The following is an 11,913-nucleotide window of genomic DNA, read 5'->3' as shown; positions in this document are numbered from 1 at the left end:
AGGAAAAAAAAAGGAGTGAGAGAGCCACACTTTGTTTGTCCGTCTTCTTGAGCTTCATGTGGTCTGTGGATTGTATCTTGGTTAATTTGAGCTTTTGGGCTAATATCCACTTATCAGTGAGTCCATACCATGTATGATTTTGGTGATTGGTCTACCTCACTCAGGATGATATTTTCAAGTTCAATCCATTAGCCTATGACTTTCATGAAGTCCTTGTTTTTAATAGCTGAGTAGTACTCCATTGTGTAAATGTATCACATTTTCTGTATCTATTCCCCTGTTGAAGGGCATCTGAGTTCTTTCCAGATTCTGGCTAATATAAATAAGACTGCTATGAACATAATGGCACTAGGCGGTTTCCTCTTTGGTCAGGATTGTGGGTAGAAAGTAGTTTTCTCTTGTGAGTTCTCAAGATTGTCTGTACTTCTGAGGGTCTAGCTCTTTCCCCCACAGGATCTGGGTGCAGGGAGCTGTGGGACCATTCCAGTTCAGTTCTAGTTGCAGGCAGGAACCAGCAGGCTCCTGCCACTGACTGCTCATATATTCTTGTATCCAGAGACCAGTATGCAGATTCCTATTGGGCCAGGAATGTGAGCACATGTGGGCAAATGTGGTGGTCTTCCCTGAGTGCTCAGATTGTCTATACTTCTGGCATTTCAGCTTTCTCCCCCATTGGATATGGGTCTCTCTCTATGATTATAACATGGTGTTGACCAAGTCAAGCTCCAGGCTGGGGTGCTGCTACCAGCTATAGCATTTTTAAGTTCTCTGTAGACTCCTCAGACCCAGTCAGCTTTCAATCCACACAGTGCTGCAGCCTAGATCACTGACCTATCTAGGTAATATGACCATGTTACTAAAATCTACAGATTCATTGCATTCTCCATCAAAATTTCAACACAAGTTTTATAGACCTTTAAAGATTAATTCACAAGTTCATGTGGAAACACAAAAAATCCAGGATATCAAAAACAACTCTGAACAATCAAAGAACTTTTATTGGGATCATCATCTAAGACCTCATGCTATACTACAAAGCAATAGTCATAAAAACTGCACAGTATGAGCACAGAAACAGACATGTTCATCAATTGAACCCAGAACCTAAAAGTACAACTTCACACCTAAGCACACTTGATTTTTGATATAGAAGCCAAAGCCGTAGAGTGAAAAATGAAAATATCTTCTACAAATGGTGCTAGGTTGACTAGATATCTACATGTAGAAGAATAAAATAGACCCATACTTATCACCCTTCACAAAACTCACAGTCTAAGTGGATCAAAGACCTCAACATGAAAATGGATACACTAAATGTCATAGAAGAAAAAGTAGGAAATACCCTTGAACCCAATGGTATAAGAGACGTGTTTCTGAACAGAAGAGCAATGACTCGGGCTCTAAGATCAACAACTGATAAGTAAGAACTCATGAAACTACAATTTTTAAAAAATTGGTTATTTTACTTATTTACATTTCAAATGTTATCTCACTTCCCTGTTTCTCCTCTGCAGTCCTTCTATCACATTCTCCCTTCCTGCTGATACTATAAGGGTGAAATAATAAACATTAGTCATATATATATATATGTGTGTATATATATATATATATATATACACACACACACACACACACACAACCAGTTCACAAATAAAAAAAGTCTAATAAATTGGGTAGGCAAACAAGATCCATCATTTTGCTGCATACAAGAAACATACCTCAGAAATAAAACCAGACACTACTTCTGAGTAAAAGACTGAAAATTTTATCTAGGTAAACAGATCCTAGAAAGAAGTTGGAGTCAGGATTGTCATATCCAACAAAATAGACTTTTAAACAAAAGTAATCAAAAGAGATGATAAAGTTTACTTCATACTCAGCAAAGGAAAAGTTCACAATATAAAGTCTAAATTCTGCACATTTATGACCCAAGTGAAAGGTACCCACATTGGTAAAACAACTTCACTAAAGGTCAAAACACACATTAAACCACAAACAGTAATGGGGGAGACCTCTTCTTCTCACCAATGAGCAGGTCATTTATTTAGAAATTAAACAGAGACACAGTGAATCTAACAGAAGTTATGCACCAAATGGATTTAATAGATATCTACAGAACATTTCATCCTAAAACAAAAGAATACACCTTCCTCTCAGCACCTCATGGTTTCTTCTCCAGAATTGACCATAAAATCACTCAGAAAACAAGTCTCAGCCAATACAAGAAGACTGGAGTAATCCCATGCATCCTATCAGATCACCATGGCCAAAGGCTGGTCTTCAATCATGACAAAATCAACAGAAAACTCACATACTCATGGAAATTGAGAAAAATTCATAGTACTAAGGGCTCTGGTAAACAAATTGGAGAGATCCTACAATAGCAACTTAACAGCGCACCTGAGAGCTCTAGAACAGAAATAAGCTAACACACTCAGGAGGAGTATTTTGCAGGAAATAGTCAAACTCTGGGCCCAAACCAACCAAAGAGAAACAAAGAGAACTATGTCAACAGAAACTATATCAAGAAAATCAACAGCTGGTTCTTGGAGAAAATAAACAAAATAGATAAACTCCTAGTCAAAGTTACTAAAGTGCCCAGAGGCAATATCCAAATTAACAAAATCAGAAATGAAAAGGGAGATATAACAACAGAAACTGAAGAAATAAAAGAAAAATCATCAGATCCTACTACAGAAGCTTATACTCAACAAAACTGGAACATCTAGATCAAATGAATGATTTTCTAGACAGATACCAAATTCCAAAGTTAAATTAAGAAGCAGATAAAACTATCTATACAAGTCCATATTTGCTAAGGAAATAGAAAAAGTCACTAAAAAACCAGAGCCAGATGGCTTTAGTGCAGTATTTTACCAGAAGTTCAAAGAAGACCTAATACCAACTTTCCTCAAACTCTACCATAAAATAGAAATAGAAGGAAACTACCTAATTCATTCTGTGAAGCCACAATACTCTGATACTTAAACCACACAAGGACACAGCAAAAGCAGAGAACTTCAGACCAATTTGCCTATGAATATTGATGCAAAATTACTCAATAAAATTCCCACAAACTGAATCTAAGAACACATCAAAACCCTCACTCACCATGATCAAGTAGGCTTCATTCCAGGAATGTAAGATTGGTCAATATTCAAAGATCCTTTAACCTAATCCACTATATAAACAATCTCAAAGAAAAAAGTCACATGGTAATTATCTCCTTAGATGACAAAAAAGTATTTGACAAAGGACAGCTGATTAAAAAAAACTTCCCCAAGGTGGCTTGATATTAAATTAACTCAGGTAAATCAGTAGCCTTCCTGTATACAAATGATAAATGTGTTGAGAAATATATTAGGGAAACAACATCCTTCTTAATATAATATATTTTGGGGAACTATAACCAATCAAGTCAAAAATCTATACAACAAGAACTCAAGAACAAGTGTCTCAAGGAAGAAATAGAAGATCTCAGAAAATGGAGACATCTCCCATGCTCATGGATTGGCAGAATTAACATAGTAAAAATGGGCATCCTTTTAAAAATAAACTACAGATTCAATTCAATCCTCATTAAAATCCCAACACTATTCTTCAAAGACAATGAAAGGGTACTTCTCAAATTCATCTGGAAAAGTAAAAATCGCAGAACAGCAAAATCAATCTTCTTAGCAGTAGAAGAACTCCTGGGGGAATCACCATTCCTGATCTCAAGCTATACTACAAAGCGATAGTGATAAAAACTACATGGTATTGGTACAGAGACAGACACATTGATCAATAGAATAGAACTGAAAACCCAGAAATAAAACCACACACTTAAGGACAATTGATTTTTGACAAAGATGCCAAAAATATACAATAAAAAAAACATAAACATCTTCAATAAATGGTGCTTGTCTATCTTGCAGTTAGTATGTAGAAAAATGAAAATAGATCCATATTTGTCATCTTGCACAAAGGTCAAGTCCAAGTGGATCAAGTATCTCAACATAAAACCAGATACACTGAGTCAAATAGAAGCAAAAGTTGGAAAGAGCCATGAACTCATTAGCACAGGGGGAAATTTCCTAAACAGAACTTCAATGGCTCAGGTACTAAAATCAAGAAATGATAGATGAAACTAGAAAGCTTCTCTAAGGCAAAGGATATAGCCAAGGGGAAGAATGTGCAACTTTCAGATTGCAAAAACGTCTTCCACATCCAATACAGGGTCAATATGCAAAATATATAAATAACTCAAGAAGCTAACCATCAAGAAACCGAACAACCCAACCAAAAATGGGTACAGAACTAAACAAAGAATTCACAACAGAAGAGTCTTGAATGGCTGAGATGCACTTAAAGAAATGTTCAAAGTCCTTAGTGATCAGGGAAATGCAAATCAAAATGACCCTGATATTTCACCTTACGCAATCAGAATGGCTAAGATAAAAAACTCAGGTGACAGCACATGATTGTGAGGATGTAGAGAAAGAGAAACTCTCCTCTATTGCTGGTATGGGTACTGAAAGTGGTACAACTTTAATTAAATCAATGTAGAGGTTCTTTTGAAAATTGGAAATATATCAATCTGAAGACCCAGCTATACCACTCTTGGGCATATACCCAAATGATGCTCCACTATGCCACAGGAACACATATTCCACTATGCTCATAGCAGCCTTAGTTGTGTTAGCCAGAAGCTGGAAACAATCCAGATGTCCCAAAATGGAATGTATGCAGAAAATATTGTTCATTTACACAGTGGAATACTACTCAGCTAGTAAGAACAAGACCAAAATGATCTTTGCAGGCAAATGGATGGAACTAGAAAATATCATCCTGAATGAGGTAACTCAAACCCAAAATGATATGCATGGTATGCACTATAACTATAAGTAGTTTTTTTTATCTGAATGCCATTAATGAAATAGATTATAATTCTAGAGAGTAAAATTGTTACAGGGTGGGAGTTCCAAGTCCTTAAACCATATATAAATGCCTTAACAAATTCTTCTTAAATCTTTTACTATTTAAAAGTTCTTTTATGTATGAAATATGCTAATCATATTGAGAAGTTTAAGAATCAAATGGTACATCAAGATATTCCATTAAACTTTTATATTCACATCATTCAGTACTCTAAAAATATCATTAACACATATTTTAAAATGTCGATAACTCTTGATCCTATTTCTAATTCTTGTGTACAAAATTATGTTATAAAACACACAAAATATTCATTGGAAATTAAACATAAAGACCATAAAAATTTAAAGTGTAAATAAGTATGAAATATATTGAGAATATCATCCTGAGTGAGTTAACTCAGGCCCAGAAGGACCCACACTGTATATATTCACTAATAAGTAGATATTAGCCAAAAATGTACAAAATGAATGTCCAGGATACAATCCACAGAACTCAAGGTTAACCAGCCAAAAGGCACAAGTGAAGACGCCTCAATTTCATTGGGGGGGGGGAACAGAGGGCAGAGGGAGGAAGGGAAATGGGTGGGAGAGTGTAAGGGAATGGGAAAAGGGGGGCATGATCATGTATTGTAAGGGAGGTGGGGAAGGAATGAAGCCTTGAAGACCAGCAGAAAGAATTTAAACAGGCAACCTCTGGAGATGGGAGCTGAGGGGATTCTTTAGGATGTATCAGCAACCTAGGAGATGAGAGACTCTCAGTACTCAGTACAGAGATGAAATGCCCTACTGTAGGGAAAGGAAAATCTCCAGTAGAAAGACAGAGCATCAAGTGGAGTGTTGGGGTTACCACCCCACAGTAAAACCTCTGACCCAGAATTGTTCCTGTCTAGAAGAACTGCAGGGACAAAAATGGAGAAGAAACTGGGCAAAGGGAGGTTCAGTGACCAGACGATATTGGGATTCACCTCAAGGGGAGGCCCCAAGGCCTGACACGATTACTGATGCTATTGTGTACTTACAGACAGGAGCCTAGCATGGCTGCCCTCCACGAGGCCCAACAAGCAGCTGAAAGAGTCAGATGAAGATATTTACATCTGACCAGTGGACAGAAGCTGGTGATCCCTGTGGTTGAATTAGGGTGGGTGACTCTATAGGAACACCAGCAGTCTGAATTAATCTGGATCCCCAGGATCTCTCGGACACTGAGCTATCAATCAGGCAGCATACACCAGCCAATATGATCCCCCCAACACATACAGCAGAGGATTGGAGTCAGTGGGAGAAGATCACCTAACACTCTAGAGACTTGGGACCCCAAGGACTGGGAAGGTCTAGTGTGTGGTGTTTCAGTGGGGACTTCCTCTTGGAGCCAGGGCTTGGGGGGTGTGGGGAGGATTGTGGAATGTGGAACAGTCAGAGAGTGGACCAAGAGGGAGATAAAATCTGGACTTAAAAAAAGATTAAGGAATAAAAAAGAAGAGGAGGAGGAGGAAGAGGAGGAGGAGGAAGAGGAGGAGGAGGAAGAGGAGGAGGAGGAGGAAAGACTCTACTCCATTCAGTGTTGATATTCTGGACAAAAATACAAGGTAGTTAAAAAATTATAATTCAAATTCCATGCTTCATCTGTGTCACTAATTATAGTCTAACAAAGTTACATAAATTATCACAACATACATCCGTGTTGTTGCAATGTAATCCAAGGCAGTACTGTTTCAAAAGAAATACCAACTAGACATGAGTGAAAAATATAAGGTATATACTAACATTAGCAATAAAGTTCTCTCTCATTAATGACACCTACATTTTTTCATTCCTTTGAGTCAAATGTATGAAATTGTTCTCAATCATTGTAATGAGGTGTGAACAAACATTTATCAAAAAAATATTTCATCAAATGCCACGGACTGCCAGGGACTGATTATCAGACAAGAGATTAGCATTATAACTCATTGAAAGTCTGCACAGGTACTGATACTGGACAGGATGGGTGTTGAATCTCTGTAATTCCAGGGATTATTGGATTTGACACAATGAAATGTGTTCCAGTTAATGGGAATCACAGGAAGTTTGAGATTTTGTAAACATGACTAGCATGCAATAATATATGACTAGCATGCAATAATATATGAATAACAGAGGGTATGCTCAACTCCTGGCTCAGTGTTGTATGTGATACTGCCCTTCTCCATGTTAGACAATGGAAGACATAATGTCCCATGATTCAACTCAAAGTCTGAGTGACATGGAACGTTTAGGACTTTCTCAACTCCAGTCTTACTATGGAAGTTCTGATGAAATCCATTGTGTTCATACATATGGATGATGACACATGGTCTAGTCCAAGATGTCCAAGAAAATATTGTCCTTTGGATTAATGCCATGCATATACATGAAATCATGGCACTTGGGAATGGAGAACATAATCTTCACAACATGTTTTCAGACATTTGTTGATCAAAACATTTCAGATCTCAGATGTAGAGCTTGAGGCCAGAATTTTCCCAATGTATCCAGGGAGTACGGCATAGGGAGAATGGAAAGGAACTGTTGAATATAATTAAGTGGATCTCCAGAAAGCAGTAGACTTAAAACAGACACACAGGTAAGTGTGTGTGTGTGTGTGTGTGTGTGTGTGTGTGTGTGTGTGTGTGTGATGTTTCTCTGCAAAAGAAAGAGATTTCACAACTGCTCCATCTTAGATCCTAGCAGATATGAAGAAGCTGGATGCTTTCACTGTTTCCTTTTTCCTCTTGAAGTTTTCTTTCATCGTGTGCTATTTGACTGAACCTATTTGCTTTTGGAGGATAAAGAATAGTCAAGATAATGGTGGGGATTTGTGAAATGATTGTGGTTTTTTCCTTCGGACAACTGAGGAACCTATTGAAGACAATTTTTATAATGAAGTTATTGATTTTAGGTAAGTCAGTAACTTTATTTCCTGCTTCAATTTCATGAATTAGAAATATTAAGCTGTGTACACAAACTGTGGGGTTCTGTCCTATTCATCCTCCTGTATCTTTAGGAACCACTGGAAAGTAATTATTATGTCAATTACTATTTTAATACTTTCAAATGTGTCACGGTTTAGTTTAGCTTTACTACATTGGGCTCCAGTTCTCAATGATGAACAATGAGAGAGACTGAATTCTCTCTTTTGAATTTTTATCTGTATCTTATGTAGAAAGGTTTCTCTTCATCTGCCTTAAATTCAAAAATCCCACCATTGGCAAGAGCACAATATGAATAGATTACACCCCTGCCTAGATTCAATTGACTGTCAATGATTCCTGTGTGAGCATGTATCAAAATTCCTTCATAAAAAAGTTATCTAATTTTGGTCTACAACAGTTGAGCATACATTCATACACTGAAATATGTGTGTATGTGTACATGTATAACATTAGATATATATTTGTGAATATACATACATTTTGTTTTTAAAATAATCTTTAAATGAGCACCTCCTGCCATTCTAAAGCTGACACTGAATGCAGAAAAAGCCTGTCAGTCTTCATAGTCTGTTATCAGAATAATATTTTGATCTAATTATGCAACTACTCAGTCATGGATTATGCTTATAATCAGTATCAGATAGATGGTTAATATTTCTATTAATTATTGAATAAATATAACATTAGAGATAATCTAGGAGCATACATGTATTTCTTGTGGGTAAGAAGTGGTTCTCAATGTGGCTACTTAGTTCTGAGACCCCAACTGTGGTATGTTACCATTTGTGCCTGCACATCATGAGGGAAGGAGTGTTTAAATCACTCACATTTTCACCAATCAATGTGCCTGGGACTTCTTTCTTTCATGAACTGTGGTTTCCTGTGCTTTTCTCTCTTTGACTCTCATCCAATTTCTTATTCAATTTTCATGTCTTTGGGATTCAAAGTATATATTTTCCAATAGTTAGGCACAGTACACTATGTACACTTTGATAGTGATGGTGGCTTCACATTATTATACTTCTATGTTAGGTCAGTAGGAATTTCATTTCTGATGTGATCTGTATTGCCCCACATCTCAGTGAAAACAGTGGAAATTTTTATTGGTGACACTTTCATAAGCCATAATAATGTTTAAAATTACAAATGTATGAACTGAGTCAATACACTTTTCAGGTTTAGGAAGAAAAACTTAGCTCCAAACTCTCAATTGGAAAATGCAATTTTCAGCAAATAAGCATGTTTTGTGTTTTTACTCTTTATGAAAAGTAGTTGCTAATATCAGATGAACTGCCACCTGTGCTGGGGCAGATGAACACACTTCATATGGCAAGATCTCTGTGCTCAGACATCACTTAAAAGGATCTCAAAGAATTAGGAAGACTGAGGTGTTAAGAAAAATCTGGTACATTTTTTTATGAAATAGATATAGTAACAACACAATAAAAGGTAACATTAAATTGATGTGTAAAAGAGCCTAAAGGATAATATTCTGGTTATGTGGTTTTTCCTTTCTTATTGTATATTTTGAAATGGATAAATAAATTAAAATGAAACATATCTTCAAATAATTATCCTGTTTGATGAATAGTAACAGTTGAGAAAATTAGTCATGTTATACAAATATCATGGAAATAATATTGTTATATTTTCTCACTGTGCATGAAATTATCATTATGAAATTTGCAAAAAATTCTTACTGATATAATTTTTTCTCTTCTAGACCTTTGATAATCTTTTTTATGTAAAGTGATTGTATGATAATGTACATAGATATAATACATTTTGAATATTCTCATTATGTTAGGTAGTATCATATAAGGGCTTTTTAATATATTTCTCAATGATACATTTTAATATTTTATGCTCTTTCACTATGCTAAATTCCCAAAGAATTTTTGTATGTTTTGAAACAATTCAGTAATCAACATTAGATATCGGATCCTCAGTTATGGATATTATCAAACATGCATCAATAATATTGTTAGGTTACAAAAGAATATGAATACAAAAACAAAATTTTTGATGTCATATTTGTTTCTCAAAGTACTCAATATTGTTAAGATGTTTGATACTATAAAATGCATTAAAATAAAAAAATTATGGGGAATGCTATGTATTTCATATGTGGTTTAATTCATGCTTTTAAAAAATGTATCTGTGGAATTACAACTCCAAGATTATTTTATAGCTGTCCTACTCAATAGAACTGTAATCTTAATCAAGGATGGATCTCAGAGATAAAACAATACTTATCTATTTCCATGAATACCAAATTTATCATACCATAGTGCCTATGTTTATGAATTCTTAAATTGTATTCTGCTCTAAAGATCTCTTATTTATGAGACTTATTCCAAGACACTGAGACAAAAATTTATCATGTCTCCTATTACAAACATTACAGCATTTGAAATTTTATGCTTCAAACATCTCCCTTAATCATCATTATGCCTTGTTTTAGAATACCAGCAACAAAATATGAGTTTTTCCTGGTAATGTTTTTTGCTACTGATGAGATCAACAAGAATCCTTATATTTTACCCAACACATCTTTGATCTTCTCCCTTATTTTTGTACTGTGTGAAGATGCATTGGGAGTTCTGGATCTAATATATACACAACAAAACAATTTTTGAAATTTATTAATTATGTCTGTGGAGGAGGGGACCTTTGTGATGTAGAACTTACAGGACCATCCTGGAAATCATCCTTAAAACTGGCAATTAATTCTATGACACCAATGGTAAGAATGTGTAACACTAGATGTGTTGACAACATTTAAATTCCATTTACATGTACCTACATGTAAACTTGGACAGCATTCATGCATGAGTATGCTGCTGTTACACACACACACACACAAACACACACAGACATAGAATATATATATATATATATATTCCATGATCTAATAGGAATAATACAGAATATTCTTAGTATAATTTCCTATCCTTAATAGGCATTATAGAAGGTGAATAATATTACTTGTATATAATTCCAAACATCTTAACAATCATATTCCTCATGCGGACCTTTTATCCATTCTTCTATATCCTTTAGGTTTTCTTTGGACCATTTAATCCTAACCTAAATGACCATGACCAGTTGCCCTATGTTCATCAGGTAGCATATAAGGATATATGTTTGTCCTATGGCATGGTCTCCTTGATGCTTCATTTTAGATGGAGTTGGATTGTACTGGTCATCTCAGATGATGACCATGGTATTCAGTTTCTCTCAGATTTGAGAGAGGAAATGCAAAGCCATGAAATCTGTTTAGCTTTTGTAAACATGATTCCAGAAAACTTGCAGATATACATGACAAGGGCTAACATATATGATAAAGAAATTATGACATCTTCAGCAAAGGTTGTTATCATTTATGGTGAAATGAATTCTACCCTAGAACTCAGCTTTAGAAGATGGGGCTATTTAGGTGCTTAGAGAGTCTGGATCACAACCTCACAATGGGATGTCATCACAAATAAAAAAGAATTCAACCTTGATTTCTTTCATGGAACTGTCACTTTTGCACACCACAAAGGTGAGATTACTAAATTTAGGAATTTTATGCAAACAATGAACACTTCCAAATACCCAGTAAACATTTCTAATTCTATACTGGGGTGGAGTTATTTTAATTGTTCAATCTCTAAGAATAGCATTAGCAAAATGGATCATTTTACATTCAATGATACATTGGAATGGAGAGCACTGCAAAAATTTGACATGGTCCTGAGTGAAGAAGGATACAATTTGTATAATGCAGTGTATGCTGTGGCCCACACCTACCATGAAATCATCCCTCAACTAGTAGATTCTTAGCAAATGGCAAACCTCAAAGGAATATTCACTGATTGTCAGAAGGTAAAGTTTCTTACATGTCATTATGCTTAGATATATCAATATGATCTCTTAAATTGACCATCAGAAATAACTGTACATTTGTAAGAGATTATTCTTTCAGTGTACAAATTTCACTACAAAATTCCCTAGTGAATCCTTTACATGGATATGCATCATTCACAAGGATAAATTTA

At 35.4% G+C, this 11,913-nt stretch overlaps 1 pseudogene; it reads left to right on the top strand.

Moving 5' to 3' along the window:
• Window positions 1–7,630: 7,630 nt before the first annotated feature.
• On the top strand, window positions 7,631–11,698 carry LOC116912742 (annotated as a pseudogene).
• Window positions 11,699–11,913: the final 215 nt, after the last annotated feature.

This window comes from Rattus rattus, chromosome 11 (assembly GCF_011064425.1).
Source record: "Rattus rattus isolate New Zealand chromosome 11, Rrattus_CSIRO_v1, whole genome shotgun sequence".
Lineage (NCBI taxonomy): Eukaryota > Metazoa > Chordata > Mammalia > Rodentia > Muridae > Rattus > Rattus rattus.
Note: the sequence above shows the minus strand (reverse complement) of the source record. Positions and strands in the feature narration are given on the sequence as shown.